The following is a 16,742-nucleotide window of genomic DNA, read 5'->3' on the forward strand; positions in this document are numbered from 1 at the left end:
GAGTTGCTATCTCCATATCATTCACCATGGAATATTGGCATAGCATGTTTGCCAAATAAGATAAATAAATAGGATTTTACCTAGTGGTCTGAGAAATAAAGCTCACAATTAGCAGATATGTTTTACAAATATAAATACACTACTAGAAGACAAATGTGTGCCACACATGAGATTACTAACTAAGGTTGTGTGACTGGGAAGAGACTAGACAAAATAATATGAAAGCCACCACTGATGAGAATGGCAAATCATGTATTTTAAGCAAGGAAGCAGCCCAAGGAAAATGAAACATCAACATAAAACAATGAAGAAAAATTGGGCAGGATAAAAAAAAAACAACCTCAAGAACACAGAAGATAGAAAAATTGTAGAAAAGAAAAAGAGCCAACAAGGTCATCAGCTGACAAAAGAAGTCTCTGAAAAGCATTTTCATGCATTTGTGCACTGGAAAAGAACAGTCTTCTGTTCATTTACATGTACTGTTTTTTTTTTCTGATTGTAGAGCACTACAAAATGCTTTTGCGCAATATATTCCTTATTTTATAAAGCTCTCATAGAAACTGCACACACACTTAACATGTATATAAATATATTTTGTAATAAGATAACTCATTCCTTAACTTCACAGTGAAAATGAAAATGATCTGACCTCAATAATGAAGAGGAGAATCAGATTCAGGTTAATGAGAACATTTGTCTGATTAACCTTCTCTACAGTCAATGACTTGTAATGGTCCATCAGTCATCCATGTCTAAGTAGTGCTGCCAAATGAATTCAATCCATGCCCAAACATGTATTTATAGAAATAACCATAGGCCACTACATAAAATCTGGAATCACATGTTAGTCAGTGACCATCAGGAAAACCATGCTCAGAGCATTCAAACACCTAAAGATGCGCTCTGCATGACCAAATGATTCGAGTTTACAGTCTGACTGATATTATGTACACAGGTGAGAACTGAATCATGTGAGGAAAAAGGGTCAGAAGCAAAAGAAAATACCAGAAGATTTTGACTTGTTAATGAAAATGGTTCTGCATAGTAGCAACTGAAAAATAACAGTGCTTAGCAATTGGCAAATGACATTCCTGCGTGTAAGATTAGTTGTTGGTCTTAATCCAGTTAGCAGCAGTGAGAAGGTGTCTGTATTATTAAATCCAATTGTGCTCTGATGGAACACAGGCTGGAGTTTGAGAAGCCAAAATGAGGAGGTAAGGTAGACTTCATTCCCTCTGTTAATGCTGTGGTTAAATTGTCCCCATAGCACAGGATGGGGAAATTCCCTTTTCCACTACCTTTCCAGTGTCTGTTACAGAGGTAAACATAAGTGTCTTTTTCTGAAGATACCAAGTAAACACCACTTGAAATGCCATTAACTCTTCTTGAAAAAATAAAAACAAAACTGAAAACACAATGTGCAGGTGGAACCAAGGTGTTGTTCTATAGTATTTCAGGTACTCAAAGGGGTCATTTTGGGAAAAGATCTGTGAAACAATTTAGGATTTTTGTTGCCATACTTGAGGCCACAAATCAGGCACTACCTGCCAGAAGTTGAGAACTGTTCCTGTGGGTGGGTTACTACATAATATTTTCATAGGATTTGTTGAACCTTTTTTTGAAAGATATGGCATTGGCCACTGTGCAAAAAATGGTAATGGACTCATCAGACTAGTGGTCTGTTAAAATACAGCAATTCTTCTGCTGCTGTGATAATTAATAAAGGAAAGACAACAATTCATTGCCAGTAATTTACTGGATAACTTGATTTTTCTCGGTATGAACTGTCACAGACAAAGGTCCAAACTTTCAAATATGGCTATTATTCCAAATTAGTTGTGATTCCCTCTATAGAAACCTCCCAGAGATTAGAGAGTTCATTAAGATCAAAAATTTGAGGGTGTGGACTGCATTAGTAGGCTTTCAGTTGTTTCAGGCTTCAGTCAGGCTCATCTCTGCAAATAAATATCAAAGTACAAATTGAAAACATTGAATATTACAAACGAATATGTAATGGAAATCTAACATTTAAAACAAAGAACATAAATGATGCATTTCATGCACACTTGTGATGCAAAGTTGCAAAAGATCAAGAGCTCATAAAACCAAATCATAGTATGTGTTGAATTTCAAGTGCCAGATATCCAGCCCCGAGAGCTTTTTTGGCCAAATTCTATCTTTTCCACAAGCCTAGCCAAAGGATAGAACTTGCCTCTCTCCCTGCATCACTCTGCTCTCTAAGGGCAGATTTTGGCCTCTGGTATCAGGGATACCCCCACCTCACCCATAGCCCCATGGGTCTACCAGCTGTACTGAGGGAAGCATCTGGCCAGCAACTTGGTTGTTCAGCACCACTTTCTTAATTATGTTTTGCTAATTATGTTATTGACCTTCCTCTGAGGAAGTTCCTCTCGTGTGAGAATAGTATTGACTCCATTAATTTAAACAAGGGAAGGTGTTTCTTCTTTTTTTAATGGAGCAGAGAACCTTCTAAAAAAGGCCTGGAAAGGAAGGGTACCGGAGCACAAATACCTCTGCTGCCTACGTTCGGCCACCTCAGACTAATGGGAATTATTCTCTTTCTCATTATCAGAAGTACAGATTGTGAGCAGAAATGGGCAAACTGCCTCTTCACCATAATAATCAGGAAATAATATCTGCCTAATGTAGGTCATTGCTTCACTTAATCTAATCTGCTATAAACAGAATATTGTTCTTCTTTTACAACACAAAAAGAAAGAAACATATTTGATCGATACGAACAGCACACAGGACAAATCACTAAGAGGCGGATAAAGAATATGTTCTGGTAAGCAAAAGGTAAAATCATACAGAGGCAGGTCAGAAAAACATTTTGAGACAATTGGCTAAAGGGATCAAAAGAAGCAGTCAAACCTTTCTCAAACATGCTGAAAGCTGGCAACCTCCCAGGTAATCAATAAGGCCCACAGGGCTTCCAGAAGGAGAAGAGCTAAGTGGACTCGGTAACCACAAAAGAGGATCTCAGGGAGATTCCCATTGCATGGGCTTTCCTGGTGAGAACAAATAAGAGCAGCTCAAATGTAGTCGGGGAAGATTTAGGACAGATCAATAAAATAGGTAGTAATGAATCAGCAGGACCGTATCGTATTTCCCTGGGATTGTAAAAGAACTGCTAACTGCAGCGCACAGCCCAGCACTTAAGAGGTGCTAAGGGAATAAAAAAGCAGATGTGATCCCAGTTTTGGAAAAGAAAATTAGAAAAGATCCACAATTCTGACTTGGGAACACTGACCTGGGAAACTTATGGCCAAGCGTAGAACTAAGATACCCTGGGCAAACATGATACAATTGGAAAAAAATACTACGACTGCCGCAGGGAGAAAATCTTGCCTCATAAACCCACTGAGCTCTTGGAAAGAGTCAGTGAGAGCACAGATTGCGCTGGGGCTGTCGATGCAGCTACTTGTGTTTCTAAAAAGGTTTTGACAAAGTCCATCCCGAAAGGTTTTCAAATAAATAAAGCTCTTGTAGTCAAAAAGAAAGGGTAGGAACAAAAGGCCATTTCTTCAAAAAAGAGGGAGTTTTTCAGAGGAGTCCCGCCAGCATCTCTGAAGCTGTGTGCTCCATTTACCCATAAATCATCTGAGAAAGTGAATAGCAGCGTGGCAGAGTTTGTTGATGATACGAAATAGTTTAGGGCAATATAAACAGAAGCTGGCTGCAATGTGACAGAGACAGCTCGCAATAGGACACACGTGGGATTCATCGTGCCTAACCATGGACATCTACAACATAGCTGTTAGAGAAACCAAGAGTCACCTGAGGCTGCTTTCCTACTCAGTGGAGAGAAACAGTCACTTTAAAGGCTTGATTCCTCTGATCTGTTTGAGATATATACATTAGAATTGGAGGAATCACAGCCCCAGAAATGCCTCTTTCGCTCCCTGCCTATAATGGGAGCACACGGTGGCTGGCTCAGATGCCGTTCATCTACATTTAGTCAGATGAACACGCTCTGAGTATGCAGGCAGTAAAATAACAGACAAAATTCAATGTCAATAAATGTAAAGTAATGAATATGGAGGGAAATAACCTTAACTAGACATATATAATTTAATGGATTTTAAATTGGCTATTACTCTTCAGAAAAGAGAACTAGGAGTCACTGCTGGTAAGGTCTGTGGGAAGCTCTCAGCTCACTGTTAATGGCGGTCAGAAAGACACATGGCTTTGTCAAGTGTTGGAGATCTGGGGACTCCAAGTGCATAATAACACAAGTACAATTTAGGACAGGTCAGACAGGAGATTTGTTAACCATGATCACAGGGAGAGAACATGTGGACAGCATCGCCGCCTCTGCTGCCCTGTGCTCTGCCAAATGATTGCAGAGACCCAGCCTATAGACTGTGTCAGTATAGAGGAACGGCATAAAAAACAATCCAGGAATTAAATTATGGCATTGTGTAGATGGTGTGAATTTACCCGGTCTTACTGGTGACAGTTCAGGTCCCATCGTTTGAAAAATCACTGTAGAAATAGCATAGGTGTAGGAGAAAGACAAAGGGGATGCTCCAAAGGTTGGAACACCTTCTGAAAGGGGAAAAATTAAATCGGCAGGACTCGTTATATGGAAAAGAGACACAAAAAGTCAATAAAATCATGAGTGTTACAGAGAAGGCGAACAGGGCTTTCTTATTCACTCTTTGTTGTAATTCTACCAACATAAATGGCAGGAAGAAAAATTTAGTCTCAGGACTGGCTTGTCATCACGGGTATGTTGACAACAGCATCAGCCTGAACCTAAATCAGTGGAAGCCCTGAAACACCACACTGCTGCAGCCAGCGCCCAGGAGGTGGTGTGCGGGTGGCAACAGCAGAAGGAAGATGTTCAAGGGCAACATTTAGGGGAAAGTATAGATGAGAGAACAAACCAAAAGCAAAAAGAAGGGCCATCACACACAGAGCTGGGGAGGCAGGGGACTGCTGAGAGAGGCCTGGCGCAGTGAAGGATTCAGAGAGCTGAGAGAAACTTAAAGCTTGGAGAAAACCTATGCGTAATGGAAGATAAGTCAAATAAACCTGTGATTCCTTAAACCTTTCTTAATCCTCTAACAGCACAGTGTCTAAGTAGAAGGACAGCATACTCGCTGGGTTGGCGACTGTGAATCCCAGGGAAGCGTGTTCCCTTGCTGCAGGTAGATTATCCAGAGCTGCCTTTAGCACAAGGCCAGTGAGTAATCGCCTGGGGCGTCATTTAGGGGACAAAGTTCATAATGCACAATGAAAGAGAAAACAGAGGGTGACAGTGGGTAGGAAACACTGAAAGACCCATAGATCTAACAGATCGATCAGAACTGTGATCCTTCCACAGCAAGCGACCTCAGAAAAACCCTGTGAAACTGAATTATGTTTGATATATAGCATATGTTATACACATATATAATTTTTTTAACAGTCTGAATACAGGCATTTCAGAAAAAGTCTAAGCTGCTGATCAAAGATCAATTCTTAAGAACTGCCAAAACTGCAAATCCAGTAATGTACAACAGAAAATTGTGAATTAGCAGTTTCCATGTCGGAGACCTTCCAAACACAGATAAGACTATGAAAAATGGCAGAAGAAAAACTAAAAATAAGTAGAAAGCTTCTTCCATGTCCTTCACAATGGGTATACAACAGCTCCATGCAGGAATGAAAGCAGATGTGTTTCCAGCTGTTGTAACCTCTTATAAATACATCAGTTATATTCTGTCCTGCTTGAAAGAAAATAAAAGAGCCGACTCAATATTCAACAGACCTGTGCTAATGTGGGGTTAAACAGAGCATTTAAACCACAGCCTTCGGAGAAATGCAGAGGTAATCCTTCTTACTGGAAAGAGACATAAGCTCAATTTTCTTTACGGACCCTCTAGTACTTGTTCCCAGAGCAGGAGCGACAGCAGAGGCTGGGCAGGGGGACAGTGGCGGTGGGACAGCAGCGGCGGTGGCGCTGGTTGTGGTGGCTCCTCTTCCCCCCGGATCCCACCACGCCACGGCTGGCATTGGAAGGTTCAGCACACCAGCAGGAATTTGCCCAGCCCCTCCATGGGGACGCAGAGCACAAATCTGCTGCTTTTTTTTTTTTTTTGTCTCTCCCGTCTTCAAAAACTCATGCTGGATGATCTAAACCTTTGTGGTTAACAGGTTATTTAATAAAATATTGATTTTTTTTTTTCTCATGCTTTAGGAACTAGAATCTTCAAGCACTTTTATGAAGTACTGTAGTTTCCTCAAACTGTTTTCAAGGTCTAACCGAAAGCCTAAATCCTAAACTGAACGTTTCCTATTAAATTATATCCACATTTCCTACAAGTCGTATAAAAATAAAGTATGTCCGCCAAGATCACCGATGAAGGAGAACACCACAACTTTTCCAATTTCTCCAGGAGTAGAGGTCCATCTACAGCTGCACGTGGAAAAATGGATGAGTGTGGTTTTGAGAGGAAAATACCCTCACCAAAAAACAGAGGAGCAAAGCAATAAAATCTGTAATAGTTACTTGCTAACTAAAACTAAACAAAGTGGAAACTAAATGGTATGTGTGTCTTGAAGGAAAAAAAAAGGTAGCATGTGTAACTTGGATAGTACAAAGTAATTGCAATTAGATAATATATAAAAGAAATTTGTACATTATTTACTTCTAATTAATGTTTTATAAACATAGTATTAGAGGTGAAGATGTATGATGAACTGAGATTATAAATTTGATTTATCTCTTAAAAAAAAATTGAAAACAGAAACCATCAATATTTTTAATCATAAATGAAGAGTATCTGTAGATTTCTGAAATCGGATTTAACTGAATTTAACCTGATGTTGTAATACAAATATGGAATTCAGAAATCTATAGAGGAAATTTTGCAAAATACCCATGGTATTCCTATTAGTATTCACCATAATGTAGTTAGAATAGGATGATATTAAAGAGTAACAGTACATTTCATTGATGATAGGTAGGAATTGTAACTCCGAAATGATAAATTCTAAAATAAAGTAACATCCTCTGAAATACCACCAATGGAAAGCACATTTTAAATATTTGTCAGTTTCTTTTACTGGTAAGTTTGTAATTTAATGGTTCTCATGAAAATTTATTTTAAATCTAATTCTACTTTTTTTTTCCCCATATGAGCTCCCCGGAATAAGTAGGGATTTTATTTTTTTTCCTGAAAACTTCTGTAACTTTTCTGTAACATATTAATTCTTTCTACAGAGTATCAAAGAGACTGAATATATGCTGGAAGCCTTTCTGAACCAGGATTTTCAGTGTCCCCGGTGAAAAACATCTGGCTGCATGGCAGTTTTAACCAGCTTTAAAATTCCTACCACTCGAGTAGGAATAAATGGGCCCTTGGTTAGAAGAGTTTGTGATCTTCGGCCATCTTTAAACTTTGTTTAAATTTGAGATAAACATGAGTTCAGTGCACATAACTGAAATAATTTAAAAGTATAGTCTACACCCTAATGCCAACTTAAATCAGCTGAGGATCTAGTCAGAAATATTGTCCAGAGCACTCACAGAAACCTTACGCAGATTGCCTGTCTGCATATTTTCAGCATACTCTGTAAGAGATTACGCTGAAGAAAGTCATAGGTAAATGCTGTTATCTCCTGTATGTTATCTGCACTGGCAAAACTAATGCTTTATGGTTTTTCTCTTTTTAACTTTACACAATTAAGGCTTGCAGCCATTGGCAGAGAAGTCTGGATAGATAAGAGGAAAAGGTCTAGCACATTACAGTACTAAAGAAAACTAAACCAATGTGCTAAACGGTTAAACCAAAAGAAAGTGAAAAAGTCTTCAAAATATTGACACTACTGCCAAAGGAAATGCCTATTAACTTCTTTAAATACCTTCAGGTTACTCCTTTCACCGTGATGTGAAAATAGTTAGAAAAAGAACTATCCATCTGTGTGGTGTGCTACAGCAACGGAGCTGCTAGAAAACAAGCGGCTTTATTTGTGGAAGAGAAAACATGAGTGTTGATTTACTTTACTACACTACTTGGAAAAAAAGGTTAAACAGTGTATGACTCTTTAAACTGAAAATTCAGAGGCTGTATCTGAGGAAATTCCCCATTGGTTCTCTCCATCCACAAACTACAAACATGTGTCTGACAGCCAAGACTTCTGCTCAAACTCAAAACTAAGTTAGACAGATATAACATATGATAGACTTGAGGAAACTTCTTTAGGTCTTCCAAAGCCTTTACTAAAACCAAACATCACTAAGGAAAGAATCAATAGCCTTCCCTGGTTTTTATTTCCTCTTTTAATCTCGATCACCACTATTGGCCATCGTAAGGAAAACACGAGACATTGTCCTGTCCCAGTTATATTTAGAATAATATCTTTGGTTGGTAGGTTTTGTGTTTACGGGAGAGAGGATGAGAGGCAGGGAAGGAGCTTGTTTTGTAAGGACAACACATGTGGCTTTGAACTGGATGACCAGAACTGTTAGCCTCAGAGCAAGTCCTCCCCGGAGAATTAAAATTATTAGTGGATCTGGCTTGCTAATCAAAGGGTAAAATGCACCTTGACCAGTTCCATAAGGAAAAAAAAAATGGAAAGGAGGTGCTTGCCACATATTGAATCGTAAAGCCTCACACATCGGTGCAGGGGGTTGTGGGGGGAGTTGGTCCATGCTGCTTCGTCACCCCCATCATCTGCTGTGTGCTGAAACTACCTTCATGGCAAGAAATAACTTTCTGGCACTGATTTACACAACTATTGCTCCTAGGGTCATTAAAGCCAAGGAAAAAATGCCCAAAAAACCCCACTGACTGCACCAGGAGTAATATTTCAAGACCACCCTACGCTCTGCCGGAGCCCTGGCACAGAGGAAGAGCTGTGTCCTGACGCTGGCACAGCAAAGGTGCTGCTCCCTCCCCCTCTTCGCATGTGGAGGCAAGGGGTGGTGGCACAAACGGCACAAACCCAGGTCCTGAGGGCATGAGGCAGCCAGGATGGTGTGCAGGCACTGTGCTAGTAGGATGCCCACAGCCCAGGGGCCTAAACACCCCAGCGTCCCTGTCCTGCCTCTCCCTGACAACCTCCAATTCCTCCTCCAAAGCCTCCCACCTGAATTCCTGAGTGGCAGGGATGACCTCCACGGGGCAGTCGCCTTGACACGGGATGCAGGGAGCCCTCTGCCATAAAACTTAAAAGACCTTGGTGAAGGCCATTCCTGACATCTTTCTCCTACTCCCTTTTCCAAATGCAGCATTGGAGTCCCTCCCCTCTTTCCAGCTGATGAAATATAGCTGTTGTAAAATGCTAGCTAACCACATTTAGCAAATGGAGATAATCAAATAAAAATGAAACTATACTTACTAAAGAAACACAGTTTCCAAAACACAGACTTTGGCTAGAGACGGTGTTTTGCTTAAGAGTCTGCCAGGAGATCTGTGGACTGTTTTGTAAACAGTTCTCAAACTGGTGTTTGTGGGAGAGACACATGGGAAGGGGGTAAGAGACAGATGGACATATGAAATGTATCCCAAGGGAAGTTCATCAGGAAAGAAAACGCTGAAGAGCTGCTTTGATGGGGATCTATGGGAACTGTGAACAGTGAAAAGAAGGTGAACGGGGGAATTGTTGTTCATTGTTTCCCATTGTTTCCTGTTACACAGGAGCTAGGGGACAGCCTCGACTGTATGTTTAAGACAAACAAAAGCAAGCATTTTTCCAACATAACACACAATTTAATTGTGTAATTTATTGTTATCAAAGTTATAAATGAGCTGTAAAGGAAATTAGATGAGTTTGTAAAGGATGGGATTACCAGGACTGTTTAGCATCATGGTTTAGGTGCAATCTGCAGCCCCAACAGTCCAAACCCAATGGCTGCTGAAGACGAGACAGTGTCCTGGGGTACCAGATGGTGTTCCACACAAGAGCATCCTTCTTATTATTCTTTCTAATACTCAAACCCTAGGCATTCTATATTGATCACTATTAGATTCAGCATTATGTGGCAGAGATGTAATTTGACCTAATTGGTTGTTCTCACATTCCAGAAGACAATCCATGGATCTTTCGGGGTTCTTTCTGACCTTTCAATAGCTGAAAATCTCATGCAGTAAGCCAGAGTTTAAAATGGTCCATTTTTCTACTCTATTCCATCCACTCTGTTCCTTTGACATAAAATAAAAAGGTTGGTTTTTTTCCTTTTTCCCCTAATACATAGAATAGGCCTGTGATCAAACTCAGAGATGGCTTGAAATACAGAGGGTGCTAAATTGTAAACCTTGCTCATATTTTTATCATTTCAATCCCTATTTTTAATGTTTTGCTTCTCGATAGAGGTACTGAGTGGACCAAGCAGGGTGATGCTCCCCAGCATCTGCTATTCACTGATAAGGAAGAGCTGGCTGTGGACATGATAGCCGGGGGTCCAAGATCCTGTGGGGAAAGAGGAAGAAGTGCAGCAAAGCACAGGCCCTGAACTCCACGTGAGCAGACTGCTTCTTGTTCAGGGAACTGGTAGGTGGGATCCCATGGGGCAGCTCTGAAAGATGCTCAGAAGAGCTAGCAAGCTTTTAAGAACAGCAATCTCCAAGCACAGGTGAGGTCCACCTTGATATTCAGAAAGACGGGTGGTGTAACAGGAGCTGGCTTGGCTCATGGCAGAGCTCCAGTGCAGAAAAGCCGCCTACAGGAGGTGGAAGTACAGGCTACAAAGGAGAAGTTCAGAAATATTGCCCAGGCAATGATATCAGGAAACCCAAAGCCCAGCTGGAATAGAGGCTTGCAAAGGATGTCAAGGGCAATAAGAAGAGCTTCAGGCACGTCATTAATGATAAAATGCTGAACAAAGAAAACAAGGGCCCATTGCTGTCTGGATGAGTCAATTGAGACAGCACACACGGGTAAGGGTGAGGTTCTTGGTGTCATCTTTGCTGTAGTCTTCAGTTACAAGGTCTCCCAGGGTTCAAAGGGAAGAACTGCCAGCAGTGGATGAGAGTTGAGTCAGGGATTGCTTATGAGAACTTCACTCATACAAGTCCATGGGACCAGATGGGCTACATCCAAGGTTGTTAAGAGAACTGGCTGAAGCCTTTGCAAGGCTACTCTTGATCATCTTTGGAAGATCATGGAGATCATTGTGGGGTCCTCAACAACTGGAGAAAGGCATGTGTATCATCCATCTTCAAAAAGGCACAAAGGTCCACCCAGGCATCTGCAGGCTGGTCAGCCTCACTTTGTTTCATTAGAAAATCATTTGATGAGTCCTCTTGGAGTATATATTTCCGGGCATGTGAAGGAGAAGAAGGTGACTGGGAACACTCCTGGGCTGCATTAGCCACTAGATTGAGGGAAGGGATTATCCCCTATTTCTCAGCGCTTGCTAGACTACATCTAGATACTGAGACAAGAACAACATGGACAAACTAGGGTGAGTTCAGCAGAGGCTTCCAGGCTGGTTGGGGTCTGGACCACTTGCTCTGTGAGGAGAGACTGAAGGAATGGACCTGGTCAGCCTGGAAGAGAGGAAGCTTTCGGGGGACCCAACCGCAGCCCTCCAGTACCTATGGGGAAGTTAGCAAGGAGGCGGAGCTGGGCTCTTCACAGTGGTGCATGGCAGGAGAACAAGAGACAATGGGCATAAATTGAAATAAGAGGCATTCAGATTGGTTGAAAAGAAGCACTTTTTTCCCATCAGGCAGTGGAAGAGGCTGCCCACAGTGGCTCTGCAGTCTCCTTCCCTGGAGTTTTTCAGGACCAACTGGATAAATCCCTGAGCAACCTGGTCTGGGCTCAGAGGTGACCCTGCTTTGAGAAGGGGGTTGGACTAGTGACCTCCTGAGGTCCTTTTCAGCCTGAATTATTCTATCAGTCTATGATAGTAGTGACAATACTTCCTTTCACTCAGTGCTATAGATTTAATTATTTTTTCTATCCTGGTGATTTTAGATTAATTGCTTCAGTTTTTCAAAGAAATACGTTTTGATGTGTGCTTTTGTGTGAATGATGATTACTGTTGCCGTCCTAACTTTTGAGCTATTAAACTTGAAGTCCTGCTATGTAGCGCTGCCAGTATCGAGTTTAATTGCTACTTCCAGTTACAGCAGTGCTCCCTGTTACTGGAGTCTGCGGCTAAGGCAGGAGATGCTGTCCTCTGCTTTTGCAAGACAAGGCAGAGATCCAGCAATTCAGGCTGATGGACTGGGGCTGAGTGCAGCTCTGGCACCATGAACCTTTGGCTTCTCAGCCACCCCATGTCCCCCCACTGTGGGGACACGGTTACAACATACAGTCAGGCACTATGAACCACAAAGACGCTCTCCAGGAGGCTTTTGGGGACAGCAGGAGTTCTTGCTGGTACACAAAGTGTGTGTGTGCTGACTTTCAAGCTGTGGTGAGGGACCTGAGCCCCGTGCAGGTGCAGGGTGCTTCTCTGGATGAGACCTGTCCCTGCGCAGGCTCGTGAGCTACGTACCGTCTTTAAAGGGCAAACCTCACCCTGGAAAGAAATGCATACATCAGCTCACTGTTTCAACTTTCCTACACAAGTTTTTCTTGAACAGGGAAACATATAAGCCTTACGTTATTCACAGGCTGTGAGTAAATTACTTCTGTCATATTGCTCAGGCAATTTTATCTTTTTGAATTATATGGAAATAAGAGCAATTAGCTTTTAGACTATTGTTCCTTTCATGTATTTCAGCTGCCCATTTCCCATTCTTCTTTATAGGGCAGCTAACAGTAGATATTTTGCTCAGACGTCTTTTAAGAACTGGAATTCACAGAATACAAAATTATATTTTCTCTCTACATTTTCCCCACTTCTCAGAAGGCTGTGCAGCACACATTTCATACTGTACCTGTCTTGTTTCTTCCCTTTCATACTCTTAGAGCTGTGTGCATGAGATTAGTTTCTAAAACATATAATTATTTAGCAAGCACCACAGATGCAGGTTGTTCGCACTGTTCTTTGCATTCTTGAAGTTTGTGACTAGGGACACTTTCAATGATGTTTTCCTGTTGCACCAAGCAACCTGTTAAAGGCGGACATCAGATACATGCAAGTTTCCATCTTCTTGCATAAGAAATGAGTTGCAAGAATCTACAAATTTCCTGGGACCTGCTAGCAAAAGAGAAAACCTCGGAAGCACAAACTACCTGTAAAAAGCTGAGATGTTTTCTCCCTATGGACGCCCCGAGCTGGGACCGCAGGGTGGTGCCAGGCAGTGTGTGAGCCCCGGGCTCAGTGCTACGGGGAAATGCAGCCTACAGCTTCCAGGTCCCAGGTAGTAACTCTGCCCAGCTACCCTCTGCAAGGACCTCTTGTCTTGGTAAGACGAAAGGTCAAGGATCCCTGTCCCACTCTTTCATGCGCAGCACAAACATGCATTTTGACTCCAGACATCTTGGAGATGTCGTCTATAGAGCTACAGCCCTGTGCTCCTCTCCATTGCAGACCTACAATGCCACAGTTCTGCCCTCCTCCACTGTGCCAGGTGGTATTTGACACAAATACCTGCTTTTGTGCAGTGCGTCTTTTGTGCAGGATTAGGAATTGAAGCCAGGCAGTACAGAAGTCTTAAGAAAAAAACATCTTCAAAGTGAAGGATAGTGGAAAAATCATTAACAAATGTTGTGTCAACATGTCAACAAATACATTTAACTGCAAACTTTGGTTGCATGGGATTCTTCTTGGGCCAGGAGGAGGATGGGAAGGAATATTATTGCAAGATGTTCTAGTAAATTAATGTTGTCTTGAAATTAAAAGATCACTGCTGTGGAATTTGATCCCATTGTCTTGGAATCCATGGGGGTCTCGTACATAAGGAAAAGCTACTGTACATTTTTCCATAGTAAATCTGAATTTATTTAGACTGGCATGTAAAGAATATTTCAACTCGGCTCAGTTCAAAATTTTAGAAGAGAGAGACTAAGAATGATTATTGGTATCTGTATTCTAGAGTACCTTCTTCACACCAAACTGCTTTATGACATGAGGTCCAGGCTTGGAAGAGGATCATTTTGCAAACATTAATTTACCTGCTGTGCTCCCTTCGTCTTTTCCCTACCTGTCCCCTGAGGTCCTGTGTTACAACCAAATAGTGTTTTCCCGTTTCTTTGTCTGCTGTGGCTTCCAACTTGTCAGACGGTTAGCCGTGACTTCTCGTACTATGCCTACTGCACCTTGTGGGATTCCCAGGTGGTCTCTCCTGCAAGTAGTAGGCAAGATCCATGCTGCTTACCTCTTACGGAGAAGCCTACAAAATATAGCATCATTTGTGCTAGAAAGCACAGCATAATTTTAATTATGTTATTTGGTTTGGACATCCTTTGCAGTAACAGCAGAGAAAGTAACTTTCACAGGGAGAAATTCTAGTTCCACTGAAGCCATTAAGCATTATTAGTACCAGTGAATTTTTGGGAAGTTCTGTGGCACAGGGTAGATCTTTTGTGTACTGCCAAGTCAAGACCAGAGTTGTTATCTGGGTTCTATGAGATTTTGGAATGCATAAAACTCATTATTATATTTTCTCTTTTGCTTTTAATGCAACAGAATGGGGCTGTGGTATTTTGTGCACCAATGAAATTATATTTGGTATTTAATAAATCTCATCACTGCTTAGCTTTTTTAAATGATAGAGGAAGTTTATTGGTGGCTCATTTTGTGGTCCTGGTATTAAAGCACTTGTAGCCTCTCATTTCAAACAGTTTTTCATAGTAATATGAAAACAGCTGTAGATGTGTTTTAGGCATCAGCCAAGATGTACCCAAGGGGTGCAATTATCACTTACTATATTACAGCAACAAGAGGAGGTGTTGTGCTGAAAATATCCTGAGATAAACAAGGATTCTAGAAAAAGCTTTATTTTAATTTTATTTTTTCCAGAAATACTCACAATGTGAGGCATTTTTCTGCACAGGTTTTATTCTTTTATTTTTGGAGGCATGACTAACGGATGTGAGGTGTCTCAGACCAAGAGGGATTTAAAATGTTGGATAATTCGACATATCTGCCTTAACGAATAACTTCCAATAAAACGTGATTGCACAGGGCTTCGGCAGTCATTGCCATGAGGCTCTTGCAACCTGCAGTTGTAGCCCTCCATGAGCTCCAGGTATGTGGAGCCTGCGTGGCACTGATTAAACCATCAGGGTCTAAAAATAAATAGCACAGACAAGATGATGGAGGAAAACCAGCTGAGGCATTAGTGCTTGCTGACAGTACCTTTGTACATCAGAAACCACTGTAAAAATTCTGATCACTGTACTTCCATAGCTTCTTCACTTAAGTCATTCTGTAAATTATTACACAGTCCCTTGCTGAGAAAGATCCAGGACATGAGGGAGCCCTCGGCACTTCTGGTTGTTACCTTCTGTAATGTATCCTCACTGCAGCTAATCACAAGACTTTCCATCTACCTTACATCTGGACAAACAGATTTACGTATGAAAGACAAAGGCTTTAAACCAGTCAATGTAAGCCATGAATAACTTCATTAGAATCACTGTATTCAGCCAGTGCAGTTTAGATAAGGCTCAGCCAAAAGGACTCTTCTCAGTACTGCCTTGCATGGTGAATCATAGCTTTACGGGTTTTCGATTGGGCACAGATTTTAAATCAACGAATTGTTGAAAGGTTAATGGATATCTCGTTTCCTTGACACTGTCCTTCACGTTAAGAGTTAGAGCAAAAGTTCAGGAGGGATGAGTGATTATACACTGCTATTTTGTAAAGGTAATAGGGGCTACAGTGTGCTTTGAATGGGCAAGCGCACTGGGGCCTTGTTTGGGGTCCGCTCTGCTCCCCACAGCTTGGAAGTGCCGTGAAACTACAGAAAACAGACACAGAGAAAACAACATCGAAAGGTATCTAGTGAGTTAGGTTAGACAGAAGAAACTCAATTTCTACAGTCTGCCAAAAAGAAAGCTCAGGGGAGACAAGATCACAGAACATAAATACCTTCAAAGGAAGGGGATTATTCGCATTACCAGAATATGACAAAACAAAAAACTAGGGAACACAAAGTGCTGTGGAATAATTAAGCCCTGAATGGAGCATAGTGTAAATGAAGAAGGGGCCAAGAGGGAGGAACGGGGTCAGAAGAGAAGACTTAAACTGATAGAGGAAGAGAGGATTACAAACATAATTAATTCAGTTTTTGGGAAGCTGTGGAATTAGAAGGAGGCAAAAGCAATATCCTTCCTCTCTCCATAGAAAAGTTCTGGGGCCTGCTGCACACTGACCACCAAGGCAAGATGTCCTTGTCTTCAGTGGTCTTCTCTGCACCTGCAAGTCTGCACCCGCTGACCTGCCCCAAAGGTGGAGAAGATTTCTTGGTTTGATACAGCAGGAACCCCTCATTCTTTAACTTTATGCCTCTGCTGTGACGATTAGCAAAAAAAAAAAAAAAAAAGACAGAAGAATCATCTGAAACATCACCATGTGGAAAATGTAATTCAAGTTCACTGATCTGTAGAGCAGAGGTGTACAGGAAATTGATATTGGAGCTGTTTTGAAACTTTGACTGGTACACACAGTGATGTGCCTAGAGCAATCGTGGGAGAGGGCTGGGATGCCGGCCAGCCGGGAGAGCTCCTCAAGAAAAGGAGGGGTTGACCTGGCTGGCCCAGCTGCCAGGGGCAGAAACACAAGGGTGAAGCAGGGGTGGCCTCACAACCCAGGATGGAGAACTTCCAGGCCAGTACAGCAGCAGGAGTTGGGAGGAAACCCTGGACTGTGGATACATGGTATG

This window comes from Larus michahellis, chromosome 1 (assembly GCF_964199755.1).
Source record: "Larus michahellis chromosome 1, bLarMic1.1, whole genome shotgun sequence".
Taxonomy (NCBI): Eukaryota; Metazoa; Chordata; class Aves; order Charadriiformes; family Laridae; genus Larus; species Larus michahellis.